Here is a 15,513-nt window from a genome sequence, read left to right as displayed (position 1 = left end):
ATCTCTACTAAAAGTACAAAAAAATTAGCCAGGTGTGGTGCCTCGTGCCTATAGTTCCAGCTACTGGGAAGGCTGAAGCAAGAGAATCGCTTGAACCCAGGAGGAGGAGATTGCAGTGAGTTGACATGGCACCACTGCACTCCAGCCTGGGCAACAGAGCGAGACTCTGTCTCAAAAACTAAAACAAACAACGAAAAAAAAAATCACATGAAATAACCAGGAAAAAGAAATATTATGATTAAAATAAAGAGAAAAGCAGCAGGAGCATTCATTTACAGAGTGAATACAAACCATTTTGCTCTAATAACCAGTTTCCTTAGATAATCTTTCTGAATCTATTCCTTTTCAATTCACTTAGTCAAAGAAATAAGTAACTTTTTTCACTGGTTAGAAGGTGAAAGAAACAGATTACAGCTGAATTACAATAATCACTGAGTGATTTAATAAACTGTTACTTTCCCAAATGGTAAAATCTATCCTTTCTTACCATAAAAAAATACACATTTCTCTCTTTGAACTTTTTGAAGCACTTTAGTCAGCAGCAAAAGACATTCTTTAGATTCCCTGAGATACAAAGGTGGTATTTTCCCCAAAATGAACATTCATTATGCCATCAACTAAGGAGGAATCAGTGAGGTTAAAAGACACTGAATACGATTAACTGTTTTACATGCCAGCATAATATCCTCTTAATAGTCACATTAAACATTAAGAGAATACTATTTCAGCCATTTCCTCTAACAGGTTGTGCTGTATACTCCTTTGCCTTATTTCTCTTTTGTGATTATTCAAAGGAGGCAAGACAATAAGGATATGAAGCATAGGGTAAGTACAAGACAATTTTGCAAGGCACTGAGATCCTATAATAATCTTCATTCAAGATCATTAATATAGTAGTTTAAAAAAGATAAAATGACAGCTTTAATCTAAATAAGTTCTAAAGATAACACATCAAGATCCATAGATGCAATTTAATCCTCACATTATACATTATACTGATTAACAAGGTAATTGAAAAATAAATTCCATGGTGGAAAAATATCAAAATATCAACAATATGTGTCATGTGGAAAGGTGAGGTTTTTGATGATCATGGTACAATTTTAAAATATATTTTCTACATTTATGTATGCTACTATTAATAGGTATGTCAATTGGAACTTTGTACCTTGTCTCATTATTATCATTTACCTAAAGAAAACCAGAATTAAAATGTAACTACTGTGGTATTTATCTTCCTCTAAATTTAGAAAAGATATAATAGCACGAGATCATCGAAAGTGTGAGAATTCAGTGTGCACGTGCTTAGATGGTGCTGACTTTCATATACTCCCTTAAAGTTTCCTATTCCTCATACTTCAGATTCTACTACATATTGTTATTTTTAGACTATCAAGTCACAAAACTGAATTAATCACATCCTCCATTTCATTGCACACTTTCAGCATCTGTGCAATACCCCTTTTTAAATTTTACCTTTCTACTTTTTACTATCTATTTCCCATGCATCCACCATTCTCACCTCACCCCCACCCTTACATATTTAATTTATACCCTACCAGTATATCATTGCTATATTCATTTAGATATATATGTATCTTTAAAGATGAATTTGGGGTTTCTGGGCATATGCATGTAATATCCTTGAAAGTTATTATTTTATAAATCTCATATTGTTTTTTCCCCAATTTGTTATAATATTTTAAGAGTCATCCAGATAAATATTAATCTAGAACTATTGTGTGTCTATCTCTTATTTTATTTCCCATTCCTCTGTCGATAGACATCTAGACTCTCTCCATTCTTACTACCACAAGCATTGCTATGAAAACTATTCCTAGGGACATGTGTAAGAGACCTAGAAATGTAATTACTGCATCATCGAGAAAGTATAAATATAGTTAATTTATCAAGTACTTTCAGGTTGCTCCCTGGAATGGTTGTAACAGTTTACTTTCCCTTAAGTTATTTGAGAGGTTTCTTATTTCCCATCGTCCTCACCACTACATGATGTTCTCAGACTTTCTAATTGTTTTAATTTGTAGTTCTCTGATTACAGAGCAAGTGTAAGTCACTCTCCATTTGTTTATCAACCATTTGGGATTCCCAGTTGATCTGTGTATTTTCTGTTTCAATAGTAGAATGCAAACTTCATAGGTGCTGTTACTTATCTGCATCTCCATTCCTTTCCTGATCAGTTTTAACCTAAATTTGTCTAGTCAATCTTTTAAAAGAAAAGCCAGTTTCGGGTTTTGATAGTTCATAGTTACATGTTTAGAATATAGTGAATGAATGATGAATGAGTAAAAAAGGAATGTCATTTGCTCTGTAACAAACAACTGCACAACTCAATGACTTATAACAACAAACGTTTTCCTCACCATCAGGCGCCCACCTACCTGTGGGTAGCTGTGACTCTGAAGAGGCCCATTGGGCGTGACTCCAGCCTGCAATTTGGTTGAGGTCTGCAATGAGAGGAAACTATTGTTTAGATTTTTTTAAACTTAACTTTATAGTTTATGTGTTCTAAATTCCTTTTCTTTAAGATATAGGAAAGAAAATGATACCGAATATTTATGACCCAGTAAGCCTAGGAAAACATCTTGTAAGTTGAGTTGTTACGAAAACATCTTGAGTAAGATTATATTTGATTATTATCTCTGCTTTAGTACAACTTAATATGTTTTACTCATATTTTCTGACTTTCATTGTAAAGATGATAAGACTCTTTCATTGTAAAGATGATAAGATGATAAAATATGGCAAATTATTTTACTACAGAGACTGTCTTAGCATAACATCTGCCCAAGGTTTATTTAAAAAAAAAAAAAAAAAGCATGTTTCAGAAAATTGCATGAAGTCATCAAACATGTCTTATGTCTTACAGCAGAGTTGCTATTCAGTCAGTATACATGATCATATAACTTGTTAAAATATTGAAACAATCCTATATACATGGTAAATAGAAGCTACCTTGAGCCTCTGCCCCATGCCTCTGCCCCAGCCCACCAGATGTACTCATAATCCTGACATGAAGGGTACAGCATCCAGGAACCTGCTCCAGCAGTTTGGCTGGTGTCTGCTCTGATTGGTCAGTGCCCTATGTTGTACTAATTTTTATATATTTTAAACATCACCTCTGATGATAGGAAATAGTGCATATTTTCATGTACAATTTGTAAATAAACTCATGGGATTTTGTTGGGGTGGGGGCTTTGTTCCTCCAGCAAATACACATATATACATATGACATGCATGACACCTATGTACACACTCTGAATTCTCTGGGATAAGGAAAGCAGTACAGTGTGTCTCTCTTCCTGAAGCTGTTTATATTAAAGATGCCTCTGGCAGTTTTTTATCTAAACACATTATGAAGCTTCACTTGTTCCACACTTTTCACATCTCTTAGTTAACTTCTGGATTCGTTCCTTATCTTACTTGAGCACATCCTCCCAAAGTGTTTTCAAACAGAATTTTTGTCAGCCTTCCGAGGCCTTGTGTACCTTACAATAACTTATTTCAGCCTTACATCGAATTAATTGGATATAGCATCCTAGCTTCAAATTTCTCTTATTTCAACAATTTCTCTGTCCTCCTATCTAAATACACTCAGCTCTATGTATCCTCAGGTTCTGCATTTGCAGATTCAACCAACCTGGGGCCGAAAATATTCAAGAAAAAACTAATTAACAATTAAAAAAATACAAATAAAAACCAGTACAGCATAACAACTATTTACATAACATTCACATTGTATTAGGTAGCATACGTAATATAGAGATAATTGAATGTATACAGGAGGATGTAGGTAGATTATGAGCAAATATACCATTTTATATAAGGGAATTGAGCATTCCTGGATTTTACTATGAAGGTAGTGGGTCCTTGAACCAATCCTTGAAGATACTGAAGAAAGACTGTACTAATATCACTCTTTCATCCTGCAAAATTGTGTCACTATGTCTTAACTTTTCTCTCAGTTTTTTAGCACTGCTTTGTCACCTCCTGAGTCCTTCTAGAAGAGTTGATTGACCTGACCTTTCAGCTCACTGATTTGTATTTCAAGTGTGTTCACTCTGAAAAGCAGTATCTAAAAAACATCTATTAGGTTTATCTAATACCATACTTACTGAGTTATTTCAGTTATTAGGTTTTTCTTACTGAATATCTCCAATTGGTCCTTCATAACAATTTTTCTGATTCAAGTATCCAATTTCCTCCTTTGGCTCTCTGAAAACATTTATCGCCCTTCTTAAAAAATTATTACACTTTTGAAATTCTTTTTCTATCTGATCCATTCATTTGGCTTCCTCTTTTATTTTTATTTTTTTAGCTTCCTCTTTTAAAAATATCTGTTTGCCTACCTTCTTTTCATAGTACGTATATTCTTCACGTTTTGTGATTTTGTTATTTTTTTTCCTGTGAACATACAGTCCCTTATGGTCTTGGATAATATTCAAATGATTTAATAACAAAGACAGCATGGACACCAATTAATCCTAACAGAATGCTGAACATATTAGAACAAATAGATGCTCACTGTAACTACCTGACATAGGCTCAATGACTGTCATCCTAACTTGAGACTATCAGCTAATCATACTACTTAAGTGTACTATCATACACTGATTAGTATCCTCAGATTACAAAGTTATTGTACCAAAAATCTCCTCCTAATGACCCAGTTCTGATGCTGATTTGATCGAAACTGGTTGACGACATAATTTCTAAATCTTTTCCCTGAAATGATTAAAATATAATCCAACAGCTTCTTAAGATTTAAAGATAAGATTTTTAAGATCACAAAAGGTTTAGCATAAGAAAAACTGTACTAATATCACTCTTTCATCCTGCAAAGTTTTATCACTATGTCTTAACTATTCTCTCAGTTTTTTAGCACTGTTTGTCACTTCGTAAGTCCTTCTAGATAAGGACTAAGATAAAATACTTCCAAGAAAGACCTGATGGTAGGAATAGTCTGTTTACCATCCATCAAGAGTATTCTTTTTATTTCCAAATTAGATAATCTGGTACAATCATGGATTATTTTACATAGTTTATTTATTTTAAAATTTAATAAAACAGTGGTGAAGTTTATCTGTTACTTTAATACTGTTCTCTTTTTAAACTTTTATCCAACATTTCAGTATCAGAATATTTCTTCTTTGGCACTTGCTTTCAGTTAGCCTATCTTGCCACTAGATGGAGAGCGATGCCGCTAGATAGAGGGTGACACCTACCACTAGATAGGTGTAATTTTACCGTCTTGCATTCAACAGCCTTTAAAGATAGCTGTTTAAGTTTAATGTGTATATACAGGGTCTTGTCTTAATCTGGTGAAAAATTAATGTTCCACTTTCAAAAGCAAACTTATAACATCTTTTCTCCTCTAGGTCACTGAAACAATACTTCTCTCTCTCTCTCTCTTTCTCTATCTTTCTCTCTTTAAATTTTTTTTAGAGATGGGGTCTCATTCTGTGGCTCAGGCTGTAGTGCAGTGGCATGATCATAGCTCACTGTAGCCTTGAACTCCTAGGTTCCCACCTCAGCCTCCGCAGTAGCTGGGATTACAGACTTAAGACATTATGCCTGACGAGTCTTCTTTAATGGCTGTGCTAAAACTCCATATACTTATTTGGGAAGAAAAGGGAAGATGGTTAGTCCCATGAATAGTGATAATAATAATAATAATAAAGTTATCACCATTTCAGGCTGGTGCTGTAAATGCCACCTGCTAGAGAAAAAAGATCTGGGAGGTGTTGCACTGACAGCCTGAGGGTTCCCCAAGAATTCATTTAGCCTCATTAAATCAGGGAAGGGTAGTTATTCCACCAGCAAATTCCAGCAAGCGAAATGGCAGCTTTGGACATTTGGGCCTCTCTAGTTTCTTTGAGTTATACAGGACTTCCTTACAGAATTTATTTCCTTCCATGGATCTTACTGTGGGTAGCCAGACATCTAAATCCTGAGCCCATGCACAAGTAACCCCCAGACCTCATAAAATTATACTGCTGTATATTCATACACTTACATTTCAAGTCTAGCATTTGCAACTAAATTCATTTGGCTGCATCATAATCAAGTCACATAATCTTGCTTTCATTTTAAGTCTTACAGGCTTCAACTAAGTTTAATTTTCAAAACAAGGCTGGGCACGGTGGCTCACGCCTATAATCCCGGCACTTTGGGAGGCCGAGGCAGGTGGATCACTTGAGGTCAGGAGTTTGAGACCAGCTTGGCCAACTCGGTGAAACCCCGTCCCTACTAAAAATACGAAAAATTAGCCAGTTGTGGTGGCTCACGCCTGTAATCCCAGCACTCGGGGAGTCTGAGGAGGGCAGATCACTTGAAGTCAGGAGTTCAAGACCAGCCTGGCCAACATGGTGAAACCTTGTCTCTAATTTAAAGAAAATATAAAAATTAGCCAAGCGTGGTTGAGACTCCATCTCAAAAAAAAAAAAAAAAAAAAAAAAAAATTGAAAACAGTAAAAAGAACATTTCTTTTGTTTTTTTTGTTTTTATTTTTTTGAGACGGAGTCTCGCTCTGTCGCCCAGGCTGGAGTGCAGTGGCCAGATCTCAGCTCACTGCAAGCTCCGCCTCCCGGGTTCACGCCATTCTCCTGCCTCAGCCTCCCAAGTAGCTGGGACTACAGGCGCCCGCCACCTCGCCCGGCTAGTTTTTTGTACTTTTTAGTAGAGACGGGGTTTCACCGTATTAACCAGGATGGTCTCGATCTCCTGACCTTGTGATCCGCCCGTCTCGGCCTCCCAAAGTGCTGGGATTACAGGCTTGAGCCACCGCGCCCGGCCCAAGAACATTTCTTTGCCATATACTTGAAAGATAAAAAAATAAGTATCTACCAATACAGAGCTACAGTAAGAGGTCACTAGACATTAAGTTATTTATTTCACTAGTAATAATTTTACATGGTTGAACAATCATGTTAAGTTCCTCACCATGTGATATGCGAGATGATTCATAAATGCATTGCTAGGAAATACTGGGGAAACAGATCATCTAAAGACTTAATTGTGGCCAGGCACAGTGGCTAACGCCTATAATCCCAACAATTTGGGAGGCCGAAGCCAGCGGATCACCTGAGGTCAGGAGTTCGAGACCAGCCTGGCCAACAGGGCAAAAACCCCATCTCTACTAAAAATACAAAAATTAGCCGAGTGTGGTGGCCTACGCCTCAAATCCCAGCTACTCGGGAGGCTGTGGCAGGGAACTCCTTGAAGCTGGGAGGCGGAGGTTGCTGGTGAGCAGAGATTGGCCACTGCACTCCAGCCTGGGTGAGAGAGTGAGACTCCATCTCAAAAAACAAACAAAAAGATTTAATCATAATTCACTTGTGGTGAGAATTAAAATCTTCAAACTCACTAGCCAAAGAAATTCAAAGTTTTTTAATAATATGCCACTTTCCTTTTCAAAAGCATTGACAAATGTATTAATCATGATTGACAATATGGAACAAGGATCGCTGGAAGGAGTATAAACTGGTACAACTTTTCAAGAGAGCAATTTTGCAATCATTATCAAAAATTTGAAAAGTATTCATATTGTTTAACTAGGGAATTTATTTTATTTATTTTTTTATAGAGAAAATTACGTAACCACCAAAAAACATAAAACTCAAGGGGTGGTTAAACAAATCCTAATACATTGTTCTATTTCCATTACAATCAGCATCGAATAAGCTTTCCGTGCCTTAGAGGTTGGAAGATAAAAACTACGTTTCCCAGATATCTTCTCAGGGAGGGCTGCAGAAGGGTTTGGGTTCTGCCAGTCAGATACATTGGACCCGTGTGCACTGGCAGGGCGGCTGCGGTACTTTTGGGTCCTGCCAACCCAGGCTGAAACTGCTTTGTTCTGCCAGCCGCAGCCTGGGGCTTCTAGGCCTTCCACCTGACAGTGCTGCCTTTGGATCGCAGGACTACTTACCCATGCGATTTCTGGAGAATGGAAGTTGTTCCTAAACGCTCACAGGGCGCCTGCTCCTACAATTCCAAACAGTTTGTAAGCCATCTAATGGTTTGCAGCCAGTGATAAATTCCTTTCTGCCTATTTCTTCTGGAAGAGCAGTCTGCGACTGAACCGTATCAAATATAGTATCGATATGGTAGAATATGGCAAATCAATTTAAAACCTCATTGTTAACTAATATTTAGTGACACAGGAGTAAATTCTGTAACTTTTTTATGGATACAATTTATTTTTCACTGATCTATAACTAGATCACGACACATGCCAAAAACTATTTTCATAAAGGGCCTGGGTAGTCTTTCAGAGAGTAATTAAACACATGTGAGTAGTTTTGCCTCGTTGTAGGGAAAATTAAAAATGATTTTTAAACACAATACCAAAAGGATTTCCCTCCTTGACTCGGCTGCGATTCTGTGACTGTACTACCCAATTTCTCTCAAAAGGTTTTATTTTTAGGTTTAATCCGTGTATCAACCAAGGTAGCCTGTCTTAAAATTTCAAGCAAATTTGGCTCAAACTTATTTTACAAAAATAGCGGAATTCCTGCATTCCTCTGGTTTCAGTAGTGCAACCAATTCTTGAGAAAGAGAAGGAAGGTGAAGAGGGTGACTTAGATTCTTTTCCTAACAATTGAGCAGTTTTTTTGCTTGCTGTCCCCATTTTTCTTTTACAAAAGGGGAAGGGAACTCTCCTCTTACCCTTCTGATGTGAATTAGAACACTTCCCTTAGCAGGTAGAAGCAGCACCATCAATTTTGGTTTTAAATGATTTTTTTCTGCCTGCATTTCACAAGTCTACAGTGGCATTACATTATCATTTGAAAACACTTTCTAATCAGAGAACACACCAACATGTTCTGCATATGTTTGAGATAAAGAATATGAAATGTAGAAAAATGGTAAGGTTAGTCATTCAGACGAAGGACTATAAAACATTTTCTGAAAATGCCCTTTTTTGTATTTTTTCTCAACATTTTAGAATATAATTTTAGAAAGGAGCATGCTTTGGATAGACTAGAATTTAGAGCTCATTGTGTGACTTACCTTTGTTTTCCTATTAAATATTCCCAGGATGCCACTACACCCACTTCAGACCCCTGAGCCGCAAAGTGTCTGGGAGACAGTTTGATATGCAGACTAAAGTGAGATTTAAGATCACATAGCTCTTGGTTCAGGTTTGAGTTCCTTCATTACTTTAGTTAGCCTAAGTGTCTTTTTTTTTTTTTTCTTGTTATGTTGACACTTCAGAGAATAAATTTCATTTTTAAAGATGTCTTATAAAGGCATCTTTTAAAATGAGATTATAGGCCAGGCACAGTGGCCCATGCCTGTAATCCCAGCACTCTGGGAGGTCAAGGTGGGCCGATCACCTGAGTTCAGGAGTTCAAGGCCAACCTGGCCAACATGGTGAAATCCCATCTCTACTAAAAAATATTTTAAAAATTAGCTTGGTGTGGTGGTGCACACCTGTAGTCCCAGCTACTTGAGAGGCTGAGGCGGGAGAGTCACTTAAACCTGGGATGTGGAGGTTGCAGTGAGCCAAGATCATGCCACTGCACTCCAGTCTGGTCAACAAAGCGAGACTCCATCTCAAAGAACGGTATAAATAAATAAATAGGGATTATAATAGTAATTTACTTATTGGGCTATTATAAAGATTAAATGAGCTAATACATGCATTTAAATTTTAGCATTTATAATTTAGTAAAAGTATAAGGCCCTAAGTATATGTAAATAGTGAAGAAATTGACCCAAACTGAACTTTTTATCTTCCTTCCGATACCGAGTATTCTATATTCCTTATCTGTGATTATGATGAGGACATCTTTTAGATTAGCAGTCCCCAACCTTTTTGGCAGCAGGGACCAGTTTCATGGAAGACAATTTTCCCATGGACAAGAGAGAGGAATGGTTTCCGGATGAAACTATTCACCTCAGATCATCAGGCATTAGTTAGATTCTCATCAGGAGCTCACAACGTAGCTCCTTCACATGCACAGTTCACAATGGGGTTCACAATCCTATGAGAATCTAATGCCATCACTAATCCAACAGGAGGTGGCACTCAGGTGGTAATGCTCACTTGCTTGCCTGCAGCTCACCTCCTACTATGCAACCCAGTTCCTAAAGACCATGGACCAGAATCTGTCTGTGTCATGGGAGTTGGGGACCCCTGTTTTAGATGCTTCTTTTTTTTTTTTTTTTTTTTTGAAATGGAGTCTCAGTCTGTCATCCAGGCTGGAGTGCAGTGGTGCAATTTCAGCTCACTGCAACCTCTACCTCCCTGCTTCAAGGAGTTCCCTGCCACAGCCTCCCAAGCAGCTGGGATTATAGGCTCCAACCACCACGTCCGGCTAATTTTTGTATTTTTAGTAGAGATGGTGTTTCACTGTATTGTTCAGGCTGGTTGTGAACTCCGAACCTTGTGATCCACCCACGTCAACCTCGCAAAAGTGCTGGGATTACAGGCGTGAGCCACTGCGCCCGGCTTTAGATGCTTCTTGAGAGCATTTGTTATTTACTTCATTGAGCTGGGTATAATTTTGATTCTTTTAAATTAAGCCATGAGAAGAAAATGTCAGAATAGCAATAATGTTACCTACTACTCAGGGATTTAATAATACATAGAAAATGTAAAATAAAATGGTTGTTACTAACAACAATTTCCACCTCAGAAGACATAATACAAGCAGTCAGAACATTTTTCTCTTTTGAAGCAATCATCTAGTCATGTTCCAAGACCTGACCACGTATTGTGGGCAAAACTTTGTGTCCTATCTCTCTTCTCTCTAAAAAATAGGGCCGCAGTAAAACTACTGCCAATAATAGTAACAATGTTTATTGTATTACATTAATTTATATGTTATGTTCTTATTACTGTAGCTACTTTTTTGTACTTACTGCTATATGCCAGATAACACTCATGATTTACTTGTTAAATCTGCTCAGTGACTCTCTGAGGTAGATATTTTGATTCCCATGTACTGTCACAGAGGAGGACACAGAGTACAAAGAGGTTCACTTGATTAATACAATCAACTGAATAGCTCCTAAGTGGCAGGGTCTGGATTCGAACAGAGAGCCCTGATTCTGGGGTTCTTAAAGAGATATAGATAAAATCTCGAAGAGTTCAGCTGCCCATCAACCTAACCTAATCACTAAGTGTTTTATTAATTTCATAGAGGGTAATGGATTTCCTTGAATTGCTTAACACTTGTTTGTTCCTGCTGTCTTTTGTTTATGTGTGTGTGTGCGTATGAGAGAGACGGAATCTCTGTTACGCAGGCTGGAGTGCAGTGGTTCGATCTCGGCTTACTGCATACTCTGCCTCCCGGGTTCAAGTGATTTTCCTGTCTTAGCCTCCTAAGTAGCTGGGATTATAGGTGTCCACCACCACGCCTGGCTAATTTTTGTATTTTTAGTAGAGACAGGGTTTCACCATGTTGGCCAGACTGGTCTCGAACTCCTGACCTCAGATAATCCATTCTCCTCAGCTTTCCAAAGTGCTGGAATTACACACGTGAGCCACCGCACCCAGCCATTGTTGTTGTCCTTTTTTTTTTTTTTTTGAGACAGAGTTTTGTTGCCCAGGCTGGAGTGCAATAGTGCCATCTTGGCTCACCACAACCTCCACCTCCCGGGTACAAGCGATTCTCCTGCCTCACCCAGGATTACAGGCATGCACCACCACGCCTGACTAATTTTGTATTTTTTAGTAGAGATGGGGTTTCTCCATGTTAGGCTGGTCTTAATCTTCCAACCTCAGGTGATCTGCCTGCCTCAGCCTCCCAAAGTGCTGGGATTGCAGGCGTGAGCCACCGCATTCGGCCCTGTTGTTGTCTCCTAAGGCAAGGTCTCACCTCTGTCACCCAGGCTGGAGTGCAGTGGCACAATCACAGCTCACTCCATCCTCTCACCTCAGCCTCCCAAATAGCTGGGACTACAGGCATGTAACACCGCACCTGGCTAATTTTAAAAATTTTTGTGGAGACAGAGTCATGCAGCATTGCCTAGGCTGGTGACGAATTCGAATCAATCCTCTTGCATCATCCTTCCAAAGTGCTGGCATAATAGGTATGAGCCACAGCTCTCGCAGACACTTGTTAAAATGGCAGATTGCCAGGCCCTACGAAGAGCCTCAAATCTGATATCTGGGATTAAGACTAGAAATCTGCACATTTGACAAATTTTCCTTGTGAATCATATACACTGTATAGTTTGAGAATTTCTGATCAAAAGGATGAATTTCAAACTTCCTATTTGTACATTGAAAACAATACCATGGGCAGTGCCTGCTTTGTAATAGATGTTCAACAAATACATGTGGGAAAAAACCCAAGGAGCCAGGAAGAGAAGGAAGCAAGGGTAACTAATCAGGCTACTTAATTTTTGGATAAAATTAAGTTTTAAGATGAAGGAAAGGAGGATAGACTAGATCCTCTACAGACATTTTGCTCATAATAATTTCAAACTTCAGTCAGCTTTCTGCCTTGTTTTTCTTTCTCCAAAAGGTTAGGAAGCCCTTGAAAAACAAATACAGTGATTAACTGAGTGTACATGTAACCACTCAATTTTTAAATGCCTTTCATTCTTTTCTTCTTTTTATTACAACTTTCTCTGCTTGCACTGGCATGCAAACTGGTTGTACTGGTCAAATGAGTCAGTTCAAAGGAAAGCATTAATTTAGATGAGAGCATGTTTGTGTTGAAATCTTCCAGAGGCACACATGGTCACACGTGCACAAAAAAAGTGGCTGCACATCTGTGTTCCAGTTAGCCCAATTTTTAAAATATTCCTGGAAATTTGTCCTGGAAGCTGCTTTAGAAAGTTTGGCACAATTAAGTCCAAACTTACCCAAGTGAGAAGTTCCCTTTTGATTTTTCAACCACTTCGTTCCCCTTATCCCCACCACTGGTCAAAAAGAAAAAAAGAAAAAAAAGAAAAGATATGCTTCTACCATGTTACACTATTTAGAATAATAGAAAATTAGAGCTAAAACTACTAAGAGCCATGCTTAAAATTTTTATAGCATTTAATGCTTGTAAATGTACTTTCACATGCACAGCTCATTTGATCTTCACAATAACTCTGTGGTTGACATTTTATGGACAAAGAAATTGAAGCCATGTGACTTGCCCAAAGTCAAGGAAAGTTCAAGTTCCATTTCATTTTTCTTTTTTTTCCTTTATTTATCTATTTATTTTTAATTCTTTTTAGACAGGGTCTCATTTTATCACCCAGGCTGAAGTGCAATGATACGATCCCAGCTCGTATTAGCCTACACCTACCAGACTCAGGGAATCCTCCCGCTTCAGTCTTCCAAGTAGCTGGGACTACAGGCATGTGCCACCATGCCCAGGCAATTTTGTGGGGGTGTTTTTTGTAGAGATGGGGTGCAGGGGTCTGTCCTGCAGACCCTGACCCAATGATGGATGAATAACGTGCACTGACACAGACATTCTGCTTTGCCAGTACAGCTGAGCGTCCGACCCACTTACAGATGCCCAGAAGAGTGCTGTAAATAGTTGCAACCACCAGCCTCAACCAGTCAGCAAGACTCACATTCATTCAGTAAAGATTAGTTGGCCGGGTGCAGTGGCTCATGTCTGTAATCCCAGAACTTTGGGAGGCCGAGGTGGGTGGATCACCAGGTCAGGAGATCGAGACCATCCTGACCAACACAATGAAACCCCATCTCTACTAAAAAAAAAATACAAAAAATTAGCCGGGCGTGGTGGCACGCGCCTGTAGTCCCAGCTACTGGGGGGGGGCTGAGGCAGGAGAATGGCATGAACCCAGGAGGCGGAGCTTGCAGTGAGCCGAGATCAAGAAAAAGAAATAAAGAAAAAAAGATTAATTGACAGAGACTTGAGTGAACACCATTAGAGGGTAACTGACATTGTGGACCTCCGGAGTAGAAAGCAATTAAGCACCCTAAGATTAGTCTTAGGACCACATGAGTAAACGAGCTAATTAGATAACCCCCAACCACTGCATTCCTTTGTATCTACTTTAACCTATTTAACTAAAGGTAAAGGGACTAGGCTGCCTTCAGCTAGATCTATTACTGAAGTTATGCAAACTCTCAGGCCTTCCAAGAGGGTATGTGGCTATTCTAACTAAAATTTTTCCCACCTGCCTGACTGAACCCCCACAGTGGGATTTCCCCATTTTGCCCCGACTGATCTCAGAACACCTGGGCTCAAGTGATCCACCCACCTGAGCCTCCCAAAGTGCTGGGATTACAGGCATGAACCACTGCATCTGGCCACAAGTACAATTTCTTACTGGACAAAGGAGAAAATACAGGAAGAGAGAGAATAATGTATATAGAGTTAATTGAATGCTGGTCACTGGCAGAATCCAGAGCTCTTGATACCTTCTGTTTATTCTTTTTTTCTTCTATTTACTAAATACTTGTTTGATACTTTTGATGTGACAGGCAGTCTGCTGGGGCTCCACAGCAGCTTTAAATTTATCTATAATTGTTGTGATGGAGACAAGTACAAATGCAGTGGGAATGTAACTAATAAATGCAGGTTAGTCACTCACTGCTTGCAGAGCCCAATTAACAAAAGCAAGGTCTGGTATAGAAAAAGTGATTTATTTCCCAATCTAGCTTAGGGGAAGAAGCACAGGAGTCTTGACTTTAAATGTACTACTTTGTTTGTAGAGCAAAAGCAGGGACTTTTTTTTTTCATTTTCTTTTTTTCCTTCTTCTTTTTTTATTTTTTATTTTACTTCAAGTTCTGGGATACATGTACAGAATGTGCAGGTTTTTTACATAGGTATATGTGTGCCATGGTGGTTTGTTGTACCTACGGACCCATCCTCTAAGTTCCTTCCCATCGCCCCCAATGTCCCAAAAGGTCGTGGTGTGTGTTGTTCCCCTCCCTGTGTCCTTGTGGTTTCATTGTTCAACTCCTATTTATGATTGAGAACCTAAAGCAGGCACTTTTAAAAGGCAGGAGAGGAAGTGAGCAAGGTGAGAGGTCTGCATGTTAGCTTGGTCTCTTATCTACCAGGAGGTCAAGCTGGTGACTTCTGGCATCTTTGTGGGCAGGACTATGCTAAAAACTCCCTAGCTGGGAGAGAGTAATGGACATGTTTTTCAACTGTTATCTCTTGAGGCAACCCTCTGGTGGGTGAGAGTTCCATAGCAGGCATGATTTGGTCCATAAATCGACTGTTAACTCTCAAAGAGAGTTCCATCTTAGAGCTCATAGATGAACTTACCCTGTAGGGAGTGTCTGGAGAAGGGGATGGTAAAAGGCTATATTGTCATTACTAAAAGACTAAGTGGAAAGTGGAAACAGGGGTGTATCAGTTCATTTTCACACTGCTACAAATTAACTACCTGAGACTGGGTAACTTTTTTTTTTTTTTTTTTTTTTGAGACGGAGTCTCGCTGTGTCACCCAGGCTGGAGTGCAGTGGCGCGATCTCGGCTCACTGCAAGCTCCGCCTCCCGGGTTTACGCCATTCTCCTGCCTCAGCCTCCGAGTAGCTGGGACTACAGGCGCCCGCC

The sequence above is a fragment of the Macaca thibetana genome, chromosome 5 (assembly GCF_024542745.1).
Source record: "Macaca thibetana thibetana isolate TM-01 chromosome 5, ASM2454274v1, whole genome shotgun sequence".
NCBI classification, from domain to species: domain Eukaryota; kingdom Metazoa; phylum Chordata; class Mammalia; order Primates; family Cercopithecidae; genus Macaca; species Macaca thibetana.
Note: the sequence above shows the minus strand (reverse complement) of the source record.